At 35.1% G+C, this 18,042-nt stretch overlaps 1 protein-coding gene across 5 annotated transcripts in view; it reads right to left on the bottom strand.

The window, feature by feature from the left end:
- The window catches only part of REV3L (REV3 like, DNA directed polymerase zeta catalytic subunit), a 178,132-nt gene that overhangs the window by 158,152 nt on the left and 1,938 nt on the right, over positions 1-18,042 (bottom strand). The window contains exon 2 of one of the 5 annotated variants that reach the window (XM_027551198.1): positions 9,437-9,564. The exons of the other annotated variants lie outside the window; for them this stretch is intronic. The gene's annotated coding sequence lies outside the window, so the exon portion shown is untranslated. The remainder of the gene's footprint in view (positions 1-9,436; positions 9,565-18,042) is intronic. 5 annotated transcript variants of the gene reach the window in all.

Genomic DNA, 18,042 nt, shown 5'->3' with positions numbered 1-18,042 from the left:
GGTCGAATACCACTGAGCGACTTCCCTTTCACTTTTCACTTTCGTGCACTGGAGAAGGAAATGGCAACCCACTCCAGTGTTCTTGCCTGGAGAATCCCAGGGACGGGGGAGCCTAGTGGGCTGCCATTTATGGGGTCGCACAGAGTCGGACACGACTGAAGTGACTTAGCAGTAGTCAATAAAGTGGAATGTCAGAAATCTACCGTTGATAGCCAGCATTTATGAAACTTATGGCAAATTAAGTTACCACCTTTCAAGAAGACAAAATCTCAGGCACTTCACAATTCTTAACATGATATATACCATTTTAGAAAATAATCAAAAGAAAGCAGGAGTGGCTATATTAATAAACAGACAAGGAAGACTTACAGAATAAGAAACATTACCAGGGATTAATAAGTCCTTTCACCAAGAAAACATAATAATTCTAAATATACAAGGACATAATAAAAACTTCAAAACACATGAAGCAAAAACTGATAGAACTGAAAGAGGAACAGGCAAATCCACAAGTTGGAGACTGTAACACTCCTCTCAATATTTGAAAGATCAAGCAGATGATAAACATATGGAAAAATTCAACCTTACTATTGAGAGAAAATATACAAACTCACAACGAAAGAGATCATTTACACCTGTAAGAATTTATTTAAAACTTGAGAAGTTTGACAAATGTGAACACTGGTGAAGATGAGGGACATCAGAAACTCTAATAAACTGCTGGTGGGCAGTTTGATAGAACCACTCTGGAAAACAATTGGGCATTACCTAATAAAACAGAGAATGTGCACATTCTACCACAGCAATTCAACCCTTAGTATAAATTCTTATACATATGCACTTGAAGACATGCTAAATTCTTATACAAATGCACTACAAGGCATGTACAACAGTTTTCATAATGGCATTGCTAATAACTGAGGATCTGAATAACTGAGGATTCAAAAAAACAGGAAACAACTCAGATGTCCAAAGATAAGAGAATGAAGAAATAAAACTGATATATTCCTATAACACAATACTATACAGCAGTAAAAATGAATGAATTAGGGCTGTATAATACAACAGATAACGCCTTATAACATAATGTTGGGTTGGCGGGGGGTCACAGAAGAACAGATACACATAAATAACTCTAAAAAGATAAAAGCCAAATAATATATTGTTTAGAGATGTTTACAAATGAGGTAAAACTATAAAGAAAAACAAGGAAATGATTAGATAGGAGAGGAGAAGGCAATCAGAGACTTCAAAGATATTTGTAACGTTCTATTTCTTATTCTGAGTAGAAAAAAGATTTTAATTAATTTACTTATTTTAACTGGAGGCTAATTACTTTACAATATTGTGGTGGTTTTTGCAATACATTGACATGAATCAGCCACAGGTGTACATGTGTCCCCCATCCCAATAGCCCCCCATGTCCCTTCCCATCCCATCCCATCCCTCTAGGTTGTCCCAGAGCTCCAGCTTTGAGTGCCCTGTTTTCGAACTTGGACTGCTCATCTATTTCACATATGGTAATATACATTTTCAATGCTATTCTCTCAAATCATCCCACCCTCGCCTTCTCCCAGAGTCCAAAAGTCTGTTCTCTATATGTGTCTCTTTTATATTCTTTAATTTATACATATTATAGATATTCTTTTATTATATATTTATAATTAAAATTCATATTAAGAATAAGTAATAAATGTAGATTCACTTAGCAAATATTAAAAACAAAAAAACGTTAAACAAAATCACCAAATAAAGGACAATACCCCTGATGTTCCTCAACATTGAGAGGTACATGGCCACTCTAGATACCGGTTATACCTGGCCCGATATAAAACATGAAACAACATGCCAGCAAGGCAGTGTCAGGTAGTTACTCTTCAGCAGGAGTTTTCACACCCATTCAGGGAGTTTTCCCTTTGGCCTTCCAGGTGGCAGGTTAAGTAAAAGGAATGAAATCACAAAGGCTGGTGCAGTATTCAACTTAGCTTGGAAATACTGATTAGTAATCACCATCTTCATCTATAGACAAAGATTACCAGACACAGAATAAACTTGCTCAACTATAAGAGTTATACCCAGGGAAGCCCAAAGCAGTTGTCTCCCACTGCTATTAATATTTACAGTTTATTCACAGTCCTCCCAGTCCATATATATGTACTTTACTAACCATGATTCATTTTTATTAAAAGCAATGGTGCTCGGTTACACAACTGACATTCTATTTCTATCATTTCCAGGTGAATAAAGCTAGAGAGTTAACCCAAAACCAAAACAGTCCAAAAAAAAGAAAAGCTATTAATTCTTTACTCACACTAAGTGAGATCAAATTTAGAATGGTACTAAGCTAAACAGCTATTAATATATTTCACTTAAAATGCCAAAGATTTTAAGACACCATTAATTTTTATACTACTAAGAAAGAACATTCTTCCAATTAAATATGCCACACCACTGATTGGTGGCTTCCCTGATTTTTTACCAAATGAAAGAATCTGAATATGGGAAACCTGGGTTCAATAACCTGGGTTGGGAAGATCCCCCGGAGGGGTGCAAGGCAAACCACTCCAGTATTCTTGCCTGGAGAATCCCCATGGACAGAGCAGCCTGGCGGGCTACAGTCCAGGGGATCCAGAGAGTAGGACAGGACTGAGCAACTAAGCACAGCACAGCTGATAGCTCAGATGGTAAAGAATCTGCCTGCAATGCAGGAGACCTGGGTTCGATCCCTCGGTCAGGAAGATCCCCTGGAGAAGAAAATGACAACCCACTCCAGTATTCTCGCCTGGAGAATTCCATGGACAGAGGAGTCTGGTGGGCTACAGTCCATGGGGTCCCAAAAAGTTGGACATGACTGAGCGACTAACACTCTTTCTTTAACCACTGACTGTAAGCTACATCCCCTAATGAGCTATAAAAATGGGGAGGGGGAGATAAACATCTTAGATTCAACTGAATACAAAATAACTCTTCCAGTTTTCCACTAAAATATTTAAGATATGCTGCGTTATTCTCTCCTTTGGAGACAAAATCCATTCAAACAGAAACTGGTCCCCTACTAAAAACTTTCTAAGATGTGTTAGGCTGTATTTTCTCACTCAATACCAAGGTTATATTTTCTCACTCAGTACCTCTCCTTCTTCATCTACTCTAAAAACACAACTCTCACTATCAACAAAACTGGAGAACGGCTCTCTTCGTTCTGGATGCTAAATGAGCTTCCATCACTGATAAAAATCATCAGAAGTTGTAAGGGCTTTCATAACCTGGAGACTTTCACATAATGTTCTGGAGTAAAGACAGACAGACAGACAGACAGAAAGCACAGCAAGTTATCCCAGAGTAAGTCTGCTCCCACATGTCAGAGACTGTGCAGTCAGAATGGGGTAAAACAAATCTCAGTCCAGCACACAAAATGAATGTTTTCATCTAAGTGGGTTGTGCTCAACTACTAACTCTGAATAACTGGGAGGGCAATTCTATCAGTTTATAGGCAAAAGTGAAGACAATCAATTGGGCTTCCCATACTCTGTCAACTTGCAAACAACAGGACCAGATAAACAGCCTCTTGTTCACAGATAGATAAACTTGGGGCTTATACAAACATTAAGTACATCTTATTAAACTGCCAAAGAAATGAATCTGTAATGAAAAATGGTACCTGAAAATGTATTTAAGGCAATCAAAATCAATCAATCAATCAAACCTGGAGCTCAAGAAGGGGTATAAGTAGTATGGGATAAATAGATCAGCAGTGGTGCTGCATTCAGTTGCTCAGTCGTGTGGTGCTCCACACCAAGTTAATACATGGAGGTCAGTTTAAATTGCTCTGTTTAAATTTAATACTCCACCTCATGCAAAGAGTTGACTCATTGGAAAAGACTCTGATGCTGGGAGGGATTGGGGGCAGGAGGAGAAGGGGACGACAGAGGATGAGATGGCTGGATGGCATCACTGACTCAATGGACGTGAGTCTGAGTGAACTCCGGGAGCTGGTGATGGACAGGGAGGCCTGGTGTGCTGTGATTCATGGGGTCGCAGAGAGTCGGACACGAACTGAGCGACTGAACTGAACTGAACTGAAAGATTTTTTAAAGAGAAGATACACAGTTTAAAACATTCAACATTTATAAGATAGTCTTAAAAATTGGGAAGCTGAGAGTACAAAAATATAAAATAAGCTAAACTCCTTGTATTACATAAAAGAAAGTATTTTTTATTTGTTCCCAAATTTTGTAATTAAAGCTACAATTCTGTATATATGCTTTTTAAAATGCTTACTGCATCATGCTTTTTAATAAAACACATAAAACAGAGTCTATGCTGCAAAAAAACAGAAACCAACGAGTTTAGACTGATTTTAAAAAATTATCTATAACACTATTCAAATGCAGTCTATGAATGAACTGTTTGTTATAGGTTTGCAACAAGATAAGTATCAAACTAGAAACTCTTATAGTAGTTTGACAGGGGAATTCTATACCTGTTTAATAATCATTTAAAAAAAGGGAGCTTGTATTTTGCTTGTTGGGTTTTCTTTCTCATTTCATTTTTCTAGTACTTACTTTTAATGTATTTTAAATAAGTATCAGAAAAAAAGACATTCTTCACCACAATTAGTTTGAAAAGTAGTTATGTAAGACATATCAGTTATAAAGCTTTATGTGCCAAATAACATCAAAATATACAAAAGTTAAAATAGAGATGCAAAGAAAAAACAAAGAACAAAATAAAGTGGGAAAGTTTCATGACCTATTAGATTAAAATTAAGTAGAGAATGAAAACCAATTATGAAATGTCACATTTTCTTCAGGAAGTCATCTGTTATAAGATGTACCATCAGTTTAGAACCAGCTTTTCAGGAGAAGAAAAATAGCTGTGTTAAATGCACACAGTGTGAGGTGCATTAACCTCAGAAATACTAGAATTTTTAAAAAAAGAATTAATCAAGGAAATAATAGTAGAGCAACAATTTGGTATCAAATAAATAGAAAACTTTGCAACAAAACACTTATAAAGATATTGAAAATATTATAGACCCTAAAGAATACCTCAACAACTTTGAAAAATTACGAAGTATCTAAAGCATGGCAAAAACTGGTTTTCTATCATTTCCCACTATAAATTACTTAAGGATTCCTGTTTGCTTTTGCTTTTTTGATGCTCCTGGGTAAAACTATTATGAAGAAGGTTTGCCAATTTTAAAAACTTTTAAAAACTACATTAAATGACTTAAAACATGCTAATCTCTTCAGCCTTGCAGTTTTCTAATTCACTTCTATATAGAACTCCAGGGAAAAAGTCAAAGTATTCCATAATGTCAGATGCTGCTCTGCTATTCTCTTCCTAGCTCCTTATAACCTTATTAAAAATCCAGGATATTATTAGGATATGGGTAGCAGCATTATTTTGCTTTCTCAAAAAAGGTCACAGTCTGTCACAGTCTGTCTGTCTTTCTTCTTTGTGGCCCACTGGAAAAGTGCTGGCCTAACGTAGCCACCCTCATATAGCCATACGGTTGATTAGGTAAAAGCTGGCTAAAGAGATAAAGGGTTATATGAGAGCATTACCTGAAACACTACCACTATATATATGTGTGTATATACTGCACACATTACACACACAAAAACATACACACTGTACTAGACAAGACTCAAAGCAACATTATTAACAATTTATTCTAAGTAATAACACTAAAGTATTTTCCACCTATGCTATACACTCAATCATCTAAAACTTACCCTCCAAAGGATGATCCTACTTCTTAGACTGGTCTGTCAAAAGGACCGGTTCTCATGATAGAACCAAACTTATAAGAGAAAGAAGTGTACTGAAGATAGGATCCTTCTGAAACTGTTCATTTTAAGTCAGACTTTTGAAAGCTAAGTTTTCTTCCATTCCCATACCTAAAACTTAAACCAAGATTCAACTAAATGTGTTCTAAATGCCTCATTTAAGATACAAAAGTTTTTATAAAATGAAAAAATAAATGAAACGTATTTACCATAAGAACAAACTAGGAAAAATATTTGTAACTCAATTCACAGATAGGGACCAATTTTCCTAACATATGAAGAGCTCCTTGGAATGAACAATCAAAAGACCAAGACTCACAATAGAAAAGTGGGTAAAAGATAAACGAGTAGTACCCTGAGAAGGAAATACAAATGGTTCTCAAATATATGGAAGGACATTCAATCTCACTTGTAATAAAAGACTGTAAATTAAAACTACACTGAGATCCATATGTTTTATCTATTAGACTGATAAAGACCAAAATATCTGAGACCATAACCTTGGTGAAAATATGGAAAAAGTCTCATTATTGCTGGTGGGAAACTATAACACAGAAACCACCTTTGTATTATAGTTTTTCTTACCGGGACTATCTTTCTAAGACATTTTTAAAAATGTAGTACACAAGATATATTCAGCCTGGTGTGAGCTGTTGGTCATTAAAAAAAAAAATTAAAAATGTAGTACACAAGATATATTCAGCCTGGTGTGAGCTGTTGGTCATTAAAAAAAAAAAAACTATTGCAGTTATCTGCTTTTATAGAATATTGTTCACAAAATGAAACAGGTAGATAAGTTTATGAAACTTAGATGATAAAGTAGCAGTATTGACAACAGTACTGCTCCATCTGAGGTCACCTCATGACAGCTTATTGTGCACTTAGTGGGTGTTTAATTAAATTTTCTGGGTGAATGGGACCAAGAATGATGCTGAGGGATGATCAAAATGGTGTAAAACAAGTGAGAATAAGAAATTAACTAAATTTATCTGAATTGGTAAATTAATTGCTTAAACACTATACTTTTTCAAGAACAAAGCACTGTACACTGACAAATGTTTCCTGAAAAATGAGTCAGCAAGCAACAGAGGTATAGCGTACTTTAGCAGTAATGGTCCCCTAGTGAGTCACACAGTTAGGAAACTCCTCCCACACCAACTCCGGTCCTGGCCACATGATCTGAAGGCTAGCTGCTGGAAACACATGGATCTCCATCACTCTAGCACGAATATCCAGACTATGAGTGACACCATTCTAGGCCAAATAGCTTCCAGATGACCACTCAGCTGACCCAGCCACATAAGCAAGCCCAGCCAGAAGCAGGAGCAGAATTGCTGAACTGAGCCCATGCCAGAATGATGGGCTAACAAATGGCTATTGTTTTATACACTAAATCTTGGGGGAGTTTTGTTATATAAAAATCGATACCAGTGGGGAGGTGAATAGGATTGGTGGTCAAGGAAAATTTTTGCTTTACCTGTTTTCTGCTTTTTAAATTTCACAAGAGCATATTCATATACTATTTAATTAACTTATAAAAATATTTTTATATCAGACTGATGTTATAGTAAAGCCCTACTATCACCTTATAAACACATATACATAAAACAAAATAATTCAGTCCAAATGGGAAAATGAATTTGAAAGGAGACATTAATATTGCTCAGGAAAAACAGGGTCAGTACAAAGTTGCAGGGTATATTTAATACAAAAAAAAAATTAGTGAATAAGAATACATTCATGATCAATGTCTTAATAATGGCTATTATCAGATTCTGGAAGTATTAGGAGACATACATCTCAGATTTTGCTTCCCTGCTTCTTCTGTTTATGCAGCTAACGACCTAGTACATATTCCCTCATTTTAGTTCTCACATGCTATGAAGTAAACATAAGCTGAATAACTTCAGGCAAAAGTTAGTTAACCTCTTCATGCCTCATTTCCTCAACTGTAAAATGGGGATAAAAGTACTTAGTTTACAGAGTTGTGAAAATTAAAACACTTAGAATAAGACACTCAATAAGGGCTCAATAAATGATCTATAACCTCTGTTAGTAAAATGATGTAAACTTAAGGTCTTTTGACTAACTTGGCTTCTATTTTATAACCACTAAGCATCATCAACCAAAGTGTGATACATCAAAATTAATTTGAAAAATTTTCCTAAAGACTTCGTTTTAAAAAAAAAAAAAAGACAATCTTATTAAAATGCAAAACAAAACCTGGGAATATTTTTTTTTTTTAATGAAGAAAACGGAAACTCCAAACAATAACAAATTCATTTGGTCCACATTTCACAATTCTAAATGGGTTTAAAAACCAAAGGTTTCAATTTGCGTGTGTGTTACAAATTCAGAAAAGGCAAAAAAAGGGAGGGATAGTTCCTACTGTCGCCTTTGCAATGGCCTCTGGCACAGACACCTCCAACTCATTCTACTACCATTTAAAACAACAAAAAAAGAAGACTTTAGAAAATAAGGCTCTTTCATAAGAAATACACTTAAACTGCAATATTGGAAAACTGTAGTTACTCCTTGATCAATGGCTTAACACTGCCCTTTTTCAGGGCAAGATCAGGCCTGGATAGTTTTCTGTCTATATATGTATACATCAACAATTTTGAAAAAGAAAAATCAAGCCTGGGTAGGGTACTTAAAAAAAAAAAAAAAAAAGACGATTTTTCAAGTGTTTTAAACTGGTAATCACCTAGACTTTAGACATGTGAGTCAATGACCAACTGGAAAAAGCCTTATACCACAATGTACAGGTAGTTTAGTATGTCCTATTGTGAGGAATGAATAAATGCTACAAAAATTCCATTTTTCATTCCAACTCAACTCAATTTAAAGAGCACCTGGTATACACCTAGTAATGTGGCAGATTCCAGACTTAGAAGGGCTGCTGCTGAGTCACTTCAGTCATGTCCAACTTCGTGTGACCCCATAGATGGCAGCCCACCGGCTCCCTCGCCCCTGGGATTCTCCAGGCAAGAACACTGGAGTGGGTTGCCATTTCCTTCTCCAATGCATGAAAGTGAAAAGTGAAAGGGAAGACGCTCAGTCGTATCCGACTCTTAGCGACCCCATGGACTGCAGCCCACCAGGCTCCTCCATCCATGGGATTTTCCAGGCAAGAGTACTTAGAAGGGTTAGAAAAGAAAGAAGTACTTAGAAGGGTTAGAAAGAAAATAATAGTTATGTTACTATATATGCCAGACAGCTGCTGGTTACTAGTATTTAATCATAATCATCCAGTGAGGTAGAAATTACTAAAACTCATTTTACAGAGGAGGAAATTAAGGCTCACAGAAATAAAATAACTTGTCCAGGGTTTCTCAGCAGGAGTAGGGTCCTGGAATAGGGGTGTGGGGCAGGAGGAACACGAGGGTAGTGCCAAATGACTATTCCTACAGACAAATACAACACTCAGTGTAGTCAGTCCTTTATCAGCAATGTGAAAGGAGGCTAGGACTGTGGGAAACCAAAGAGGATCTTTTGGGAATGGGCAAAGGAGTCACAGAGGCTTTAAAGTGGTTCATCTTTGAGTTGTTACTTTAAGGATGAGTAGATTTATAAACTTCAATGCCAAGGTTCACTCCCACCTCCCCTCATCCCCAATATATCAACCAAAATAAATTACTTACTTGAAATTGAGAAAAACAATTTTGAGAGAAATCTTCCTCAGATATTTTATTCCATAGTTTTAAAACAAATAATATGATGACAGATTAATTTTTAGGTTGCTTTTATGTGGCTTGTCTTGGTTTTTATTCTGAAATGAAATTTAGATTAGTCATTTTCTTGTTCTGAGAAACTAGGAGTATGCCAACATGTTTTAACTTCACATTTTTTTTCACATATCAACATGTATTCTTACTTACAGAGTCTTTCATTTCACCATCTCAAACAATAGCTAATTTAATATATAAATTTACTTTTAAGTATAAATATATATGCAAAATAAGATAGTTCTTTTAATTCTTGTTATACTTCCTTGTTAATTATAATAAATAGAAGAAAAATAGAAAACTGTTGTTAAACTGTTATATATTACACAAGCATTTTTGAGGTAACACGCTTTTTTAAATTCTTTGAATCATTTATATAGTAAATGCTCTCTTAACCCAAAGAAAATTAAATAACTGTCCCCAAGGAAACTGACCTCAAAATCTTGGTACTTCCCACAGCTATCATCTAAAAAGAAAACAGAATTGGACCAAAAAACCCTTAAATTTTCCAAAGACAATTACTGCTCTTTTTTCTCCAAATTTACACTGTTAGGCATATATTCAATTTCTGCTGCAGAAAACAGTCCAGTTTGCCAATACTAATTAAGCAACAAAATATTTTTCACTCAAAAACGAAATACTTAAAAATCTACCAAGAACTGGAAAAAACACAGGTCATCTGGAAAACTTTAAAAATGACAAAAAATAAAAACAAAAAATACCTCACCCAACCACACACCAAAAGGTTACACTGACTGTCGTTAAGAGGGTTTTACTTATAATTTGTTTTAGCTTCAAAATGCACCTACTTTATGTCCAGACAGTGAAGAATTTTTCTTTAAATTGCCTAAGACACCTACTCCTGCCTTATCTGGAAATTCTACGTTAACACAATTTTACCCACAGTTTACTGTACCTCAACTCCCATTGTTTATTTCCTCTCTCATTCAGTATCACTGTGGTGTTAAAAAGGCAGTCAGGTACCAAAGTGACATACACCATCCCATGTTCCATATCTTAGTAAGTTTCCAAGTATTTCTCGGAAATATATAAGGCTAATGGCAACATCCTCTGAAGCCTACTTAAACCCAACCTACTTAAAAACTCATTTTCCACTCATTTTTAATTGAACAAATTCTAATCAAATCAAAAGACCAGAAAATGTTTAAGTACAGTACCAGAGGAACTCTGAAAGTTCTCCTGATCCATTGCCTTTCCCTTTGGAAATCTATATACATACAATTCTAGTATCAATTTTTATTTATATCTGTCCTAAATTTTTGTTATAGACTAATCTATAGACATATATGTTATAGACATTATTTTTTAAAAAGAGAGAGCTACAATCACCACAAAACAAATCCAGCTACAACCTAGTCTATGGGAAGAGTCTAAACACTATTGAACACAGTAGGCCCTCTGAGATTTCTAAACTGTGTACATGCTTTTTTTTTTTTTAAACAATTCCTCTAAACTTCTGTATGTTTGTCTTTCAATTATAACCAAGGCCTTTCCAATTATCAGATGTGGGGAGACAGTGTGAGGTAGTAAGAGCTGAGAGTCAAAATCCCCAGTTTTTAGACCCAGGCCCACACCAACCAATTATAGGATATAGGACACTAGACAAATCCTTGAGTTAATCTATCTAGACATCAGTTTCCTTTAAATAAAATGAAAGAATTTCACCAGAACAGTGTTTTCCAACCCCTTTCACATTGTAAATCATATTCATTCAGCACAATAGCCAATAAGAAGTCTTTGGAGGCATCAACATTGTGCTTGATGAGAAAAAATTATGTTTTCTTTATATAATTATGAAAGAAAATTAAACAAAGCTTGTAGCAACATGAATGGATTTCAAATCCAACCTTTTCCACATTAGGAACATTTCAAAATAACAATGATGCTTAATTTTTGCAGAACATACATATGCTATTAGGCAGTCACCTTGCAGCAAGCTAAATGGCACATCAGAAAATGGCTAAGAGGATCCAATACAGGCAAAGGTACAGACAAGACCTAGGCCCCAGAGCAACATCCTGCCACCCTATCCTTTCATCATCAGATGATGCTCTTTCGAGCACCCAGAGTACAAACTCCAGTAACAGTTCCATGATCCCTTCTCCATAAGAGGCAGCTACAGTCTCTGGTTGGCTGAAGCCGATTTCAAGTATCAATGGTAAAGCACTTTCTTTAACGTATTTAAAATACCAAATGGAGCAATAACTGCTGGTTGTGCTCATCATGGGGCTTCCTTGGTGGCTCAGATGGTAACGAATCTGCCGGCAATGCAGGAGACCCAGGTTCAATTTCTGGGTTGGGAAGATTCCCTGGAGAAGGGAATGACAACCCCACTCCAGTATTCTCACCTGGAGAATCCCAGGGACAGAATCCCAAAGGGAGCCTGGTGGGCTACAGTCTATGAGGTCGCAGAGAGTCAGACACGACTGAGCGACTAACACACTTGTGCTGTGCTCATGCAATCTGCTTAAGGAGCCCCACAGCCTGCCTTCAGACTCCACTCTACTAGGGTCTACCACCTCCAGAGAGCCACACAACATCAAGCGGAAGCTCTGAATTAGAAGACCTCTACTAAAACCTAAAATTAAACAGTACTGCAGTAATCATTTGACAACTAAATATTTACGACTACTATGACCTTATATTTTTGTTCTTCCTTACCAATTGTTGCAAGCACAACATAATCTAAAAAAATTAACTTTGAATAAATATCACATGCACATGGCAACAAACCTCCAAAAGTTACTGAAGAGTATACTTAAAAAAAAATCAGATTCCCACGTTTGTCCTGTAGGCCACCAGTTACCCTCACTGGAGGCAACCACTGTTGCAAAATTCTCATGTATCCTTTCAGATATATGTGTACATATATATACAATATATATTTATTTATAAATATATATTTATATTTATATATAAATATTTAACTTATATTATATATATATGTGTGTGTGTATATATATATATATTTTTTTTAAGCCACACAAATGGTAGCATACCACATATGGAGCCTTGCATCTTGCTTTTTTTCCTTTTAATATATCTTAGACATGGCACCAGAGCAGTACATATAGTACTGCCTCATCAATTTAAGGACTTGCCTAGTATTCCACTGAAGAGATACACCATAATTTACTTAACTACTGAATCACGCTTAGGTTATTTCCAACCTTTTGCAATGATAAACAATGCTGCCACAAATTTTCTTACATGCTCATTTGACACATACATAAAATCTTTTAAAGAATAAAATCCTTGAATGAAGTTGCTAGATCAAAATGTACATGAAAAAGAAAAGAAAGAATAAAAAAACAAGGGGAGAAACTCCCTGGCAGTCCAGTGGTTAGACCTCTGTACTTCCAGGGGCCTGGGTTCAATTCATGGTAGGGTAAGTTCCCACAACCTGCACAGTGCAGAACCCCCCTCCCTCCAAAAAAGGAAGACGAACTACCAAAATACATATGCATCTTAAATTCTGAAAACGACTTCCAAATTGTTTTCCATAGAAAATGAACATTTTATATTCCCACCAGCAATATGTGAGAATGCCCATTTCCCCTTCCTCTCATCCTCCTCAAGTTATACTGTATAATCAATCTTTTCTAATTAGGGATAAAAGGTATGTTGTAGTTTTAATTTACATCTTCATTATAATAAAATCACACATCTTTTCCTAAGAATTCTCTTTGTTCACTTTTTCTATTGGATTACTTTCTAGGAGCTCTTTGTATATTAAGAAGAAATTAGTCTTTTGTGAAAAGTGTACAAGTAAGCTTTACCAGTCTATTTCTATTTTAAGTTTATAATTTTTGTCTCTATATAGAATTTTACTTTACATTGTAAAACTCAGCAATCTGGCTTCAGTTCTGTACCATACTTTGAAAGGCCTTCACCATTCCTGCTACTGTTAAGTCAACTTTAGTCGTGTCCAACTCTGTGCGACCCCACAGACGGCAGCCCACCAGGCTCCCCTGTCCCTGGGATTCTCCAGGCAAGAACACTGGAGTGGGTTGCCATTTCCTTCTCCAAAGCATGACAGTGAAAAGTGAAAGTGAAGTCGCTCAGTCGTGTCCGACTCTTCGAGACCCCATGGACTGCAGCCTACCAGGCTCCTCCGTCCATGGGATTTTCCAGGCAAGAGTACTGGAGTGGGGTGCCATTGCCTTCTCCTTCACCATTCCTAGATTAAAATAATTATCTTACGTTTTTTGTTTGTTTCTACATTTAAATCTTCTGACTCACCTGGAAGCCAAGTTTTTACTTTTCCAGATAACTAAGTAGCTATTCCAACACTCAGTATTAAAGAATCTTCTTCCCTACTAATAGGAAAGGTAGCATCCATTATCATACACTTAAGTTCTTACACACAAGTCAATTTCTGACCTCTGCTCTATTTCATTGTGCTGTGTCAAGGACATGCTACACTGCAAAAAAATTTAAAATTTAAATCAGTTTACATATAAATATGTATAATAAAACCAGAAATTATTGGCTTTCTTTAATATAAGAATAATTCTGCAGTTCCTAAACTGTATTTATATAATCAAATTAAACACTTTCATCATGCAATCACATATTTTAGTTGATACTTATTTGGGAGCCCAATATCAAACTCAAGGCTTTTTCTCATGTTTCTGATAGTTTTTCCTTAATTTTGTATATATATTCTTTCCAAATTATAAAATAAATATATTCTCTGCTGAAAAATACAAACTACACCTCCTAGAGATAAGCAACCTTTATATTCCGGTGCATTTTTAATAAATTATTATTTCATAAACTGATTTTTCTCACATAATATATTGATAGCACTTTCCTGTATTATTTTATATTATACTTATATAATAATCATGAAAACATGATTTTAATGACAAATTCTACTAAATATGCCCAATTTATGTAACCACTTCTCGGTTGCTGAACATTTGGGGTTGTTCCCTGTTATGCCTATCATCTATTATTGATTAATTCTTGCAACAAATGCTTGAATTTCAAGCACTGTGGTAAGCAACCAACCATTGGCTGTATAATGGTGAGCAAAAATGAACACATTACCAGCATTTATGGAGGTAACTGGGAAAAACAAACATTAATCTCCTATGTATATAAAAATGACAACTACAGCAAGTGTTATGAAGGAAAGTTTATGAAGCTTTGAGAGTCTATGGTAGGGAAGGCTTCCCTGAGGAAAGATAAATTGGAGTTTAGGTGAAGGAAAAGGAAAAACATTCTAGGCAGAGGGAACAGCAGGTTCAAAGGCCTCATTGTGGGAGGAGCATGGCAAGAATAAGGGACTGAAATAAGGTCAATATGGCTGGAACATAAAGAGCAAGGCAAGAAGGACATGGCTCAAGCCATGACTGGATAGAGAGGCAGGGGCCAAACTGTGCAAGACCTTGTAAGACATGTAGACGCCACCACATAAGACATGTAGCTTTGTCCTTATCCTAAATGCAATGGAAAACTACTGAAGCTTACCAAGTAGTAGGGGGATATAATAAGGTTTGCATTTTGAAAAGATCTCTCTCATTACAGTGTAGAAAACAGATTAGAGGGGAACAGAATAGATTGGGGTAGGCCAAGATTAGGAGGCTATTGTTGTAATGCTAGTAGTTTAGACTAGGGTGGTGATGGATAATGAAAGAAATAGGCGGATTCAAAAGATAACCAGATTTTGTCAAAAGATTTACATTCGTAGACCAAAATCCCTAAAACTGAAATTATTGGGTCAAAAAGCATTTCAAGGATTCTGCTATGCATTGCCAAGCTACTGAGCCAAGACCAGTTTTCTTTTCATTTGTGAATTACCTTGTATCTGTTCCTCTATTAGAATTTTAAAATTCTTTTGAAATTCCTTTAAAATGACTTAATCCATACTTCCTTCATGAAGCCTTCCCTGACTCCCCTTTTGGCCTGCCAGGTGGTCACTGAACACATCCTCTGAGTCCTCACTTTGTCTTATACACATTTCTTTTATATTCCAATTGAACTATGTTTGAATTATGTTTACATGTCTATCATCTCTCCTACATTGTGAGCTTGTGGAGGGTAAAAGTTGTTCATAAGTTGTTCGTTTAAAAAACAGCTCAATATATGTACTAAGTTCTCATTAAGTGTTCACTGAATAAACTGAATCACATATTATAAGATTCCACTGTGTCCACAGATTTTAGAGGACTCCTGTTTAATAAGCTTCTGATTAACTTACGGGTTATTTAAGTCAAGCGTAACACAGAAACCTGATAAAATTTGGAACTCGGGCTTCAGATACATACTAAAGTGACTAATTTTGTTTGTGGTAAAACACTACATCTCAGTAGTGCTCCTGAAAAATCTTTCTAATATTTATATTCAATAGGCATTGTGTTATGTTAAAATATTGTTAAACGATTTAGCAAAAAAAAAAAAAAAGGCTATGAACAAACAAGACTTTTATTAGAGAAATTATTTGTCATCTAAGTTGTTGATAATTCATTAGCTAGAGGAAGACTGGGCAGGGGGTAGGGGGATGATGGCAGAGTTCCTTACAGTACTCTTAAAGTCAAGCAGCTCCCTCTATAGTCTGTTTGGCCTACTTTGTTTAATTACTTGCTTTGTGAACATCTCGCTCACACTCTTCTATTTACTCCTCCTCTGCATCTCAGCAGGGAAGCTTTTGAAACGATAATTCTGTTTTAAATTGATGCTGAGAAAACTGAGAAAGCTGTCTAAGCTCAACACGAAGTGAGTTACATCAGGCAACTAATAAGCAAGAGTTGGGATGTGGTAACTGGGCAGCTTCCCAGATTCACCTGAGTCAGTTCCTCATAGTAAAGCCCTAGGATTTTGAAGTGAAATCCCAGAACACTCACACCCATATTCAAATCTAAGTGAAAAAATAAAAAACGCTGTCTTGTACTGTAGTTAGGTATAACTTGGGTTCCCTCCACTAAAAAAGTTACCAAAAAGTTGTTAAATTGCTCAATACATTGTATGTCAAAACAATATTCAAGTCATTTTTAAATGAGTGAAAGAAAAGCAAAAGATGTTTTTGGGTTTTTAAAAATAATTCCATCACTTACATATAGAAAATTTAAGTGATTCTCTCAGGAACCAATATCCTCAACCAGCATGGGATTAAATCAGTCAGGAGTTACCATTCAAATCTGAATGTACCAGTTTTTAAAATACCTTTTCAAATTTCATCTTAAGATATGAGAGCTTTCAAACCTAATACACTAAATTTATTTCTTAAATTACTCAAATATGCCCTCAAAACATAGGACAATAGGAAGTCAACTGGACTGTTTTCTAAAGCAGAAAAATACTTTTCATGCAATAATAGAAAACTGAACTAGTAAAACTCTAATAAATGAATTGGTTCAAAATTTTATAATGTACATCTGAAACGGTCACTTTATTTGGAAGATTTCTTCTGCTGCTATTTTTCACAATTTCACTTGAAACGCAAACTCAGTTTAAAAACATTTTCTCCAAACCAACGTAAGGAATTGAGGATTCCCAAAATTAACTACTATATAGAAAAAACTTAATTTTATGAGTCTGTAACATAGATTTACCGTATTACAATTTTTCATTAATTTTACTAATTAGTAGATATATAAACAGTTTGTGATTTCAAACAATAAATCTGTTTTCATTAAAAATTCTAGCATTCAAACTAGAGAACCAAATTGACTTCTTTTTTATATTATTTTCAAAATGTATTTTACTAGGTGGCTGGACTGGTTTTCTTTGGGGAGACAATTCAGAAGCAGATAATAGGATAGTTTTTGTTTATGCTTATTAACATTAATTTTATGTGCTAGAAATGATGACTTGATTTCTGAAAGCTGTAAACTCTTAATGTATGCCAGTGACATCAAAATTTTTCACCTTTTGAGGAAACACAAAAATTTTATAGTAAACTCAATTCAATAATCCTACAACTTACAGTTTGAAATTCTCTGTATCAAGTTTTGTATCGTTCAATGTGTATACCAAAAAACTCTGATTTACATTATACATTTCAAGGTGTATTTTCTAAAATCCAGTTTTTTTTTTTTAAAGGGGGAGTGATGCTGGTAATCTATTGTAAGATGGCCAAGAGGAAAGAAATAAGTATTTCTTTCGTCTTTTTTTAATACTGAGAAACAAAAGTATACCATATTCTTTATTTTTTTAAGAATTTTTTTCATATAATAAAATTAGTACTAGCTCACAGTGAAATTTTTTTTCCACAAACAAAACTTGCCTATAAAACAAAGCTTGCAAATCACTCAAAGATACATATTTAATCATTAGTGTAGAAAAAAAAATTACATGTAGAAAAGTAACCCAAACCATATAAATTGTAATACCCAGTATATGCCACAGTATTATCACGTCCCCTGATAATTTCAAAATGTGGCTGAACAGAGTTATATCAACATCACAATCTTATTTTTCCTCTGTACCTGAAGTGAAAAAAACAACAACAGTATATTACACTGAAATTCCAATTAGAAATAAATACAGCACCA

This window comes from Bos indicus x Bos taurus, chromosome 9, assembly GCF_003369695.1.
Source record: "Bos indicus x Bos taurus breed Angus x Brahman F1 hybrid chromosome 9, Bos_hybrid_MaternalHap_v2.0, whole genome shotgun sequence".
NCBI classification, from domain to species: Eukaryota; Metazoa; Chordata; class Mammalia; order Artiodactyla; family Bovidae; genus Bos; species Bos indicus x Bos taurus.
The sequence above is the reverse complement of the archived record's forward strand: the minus strand, read 5'-3'. Positions and strand labels throughout refer to the sequence as shown.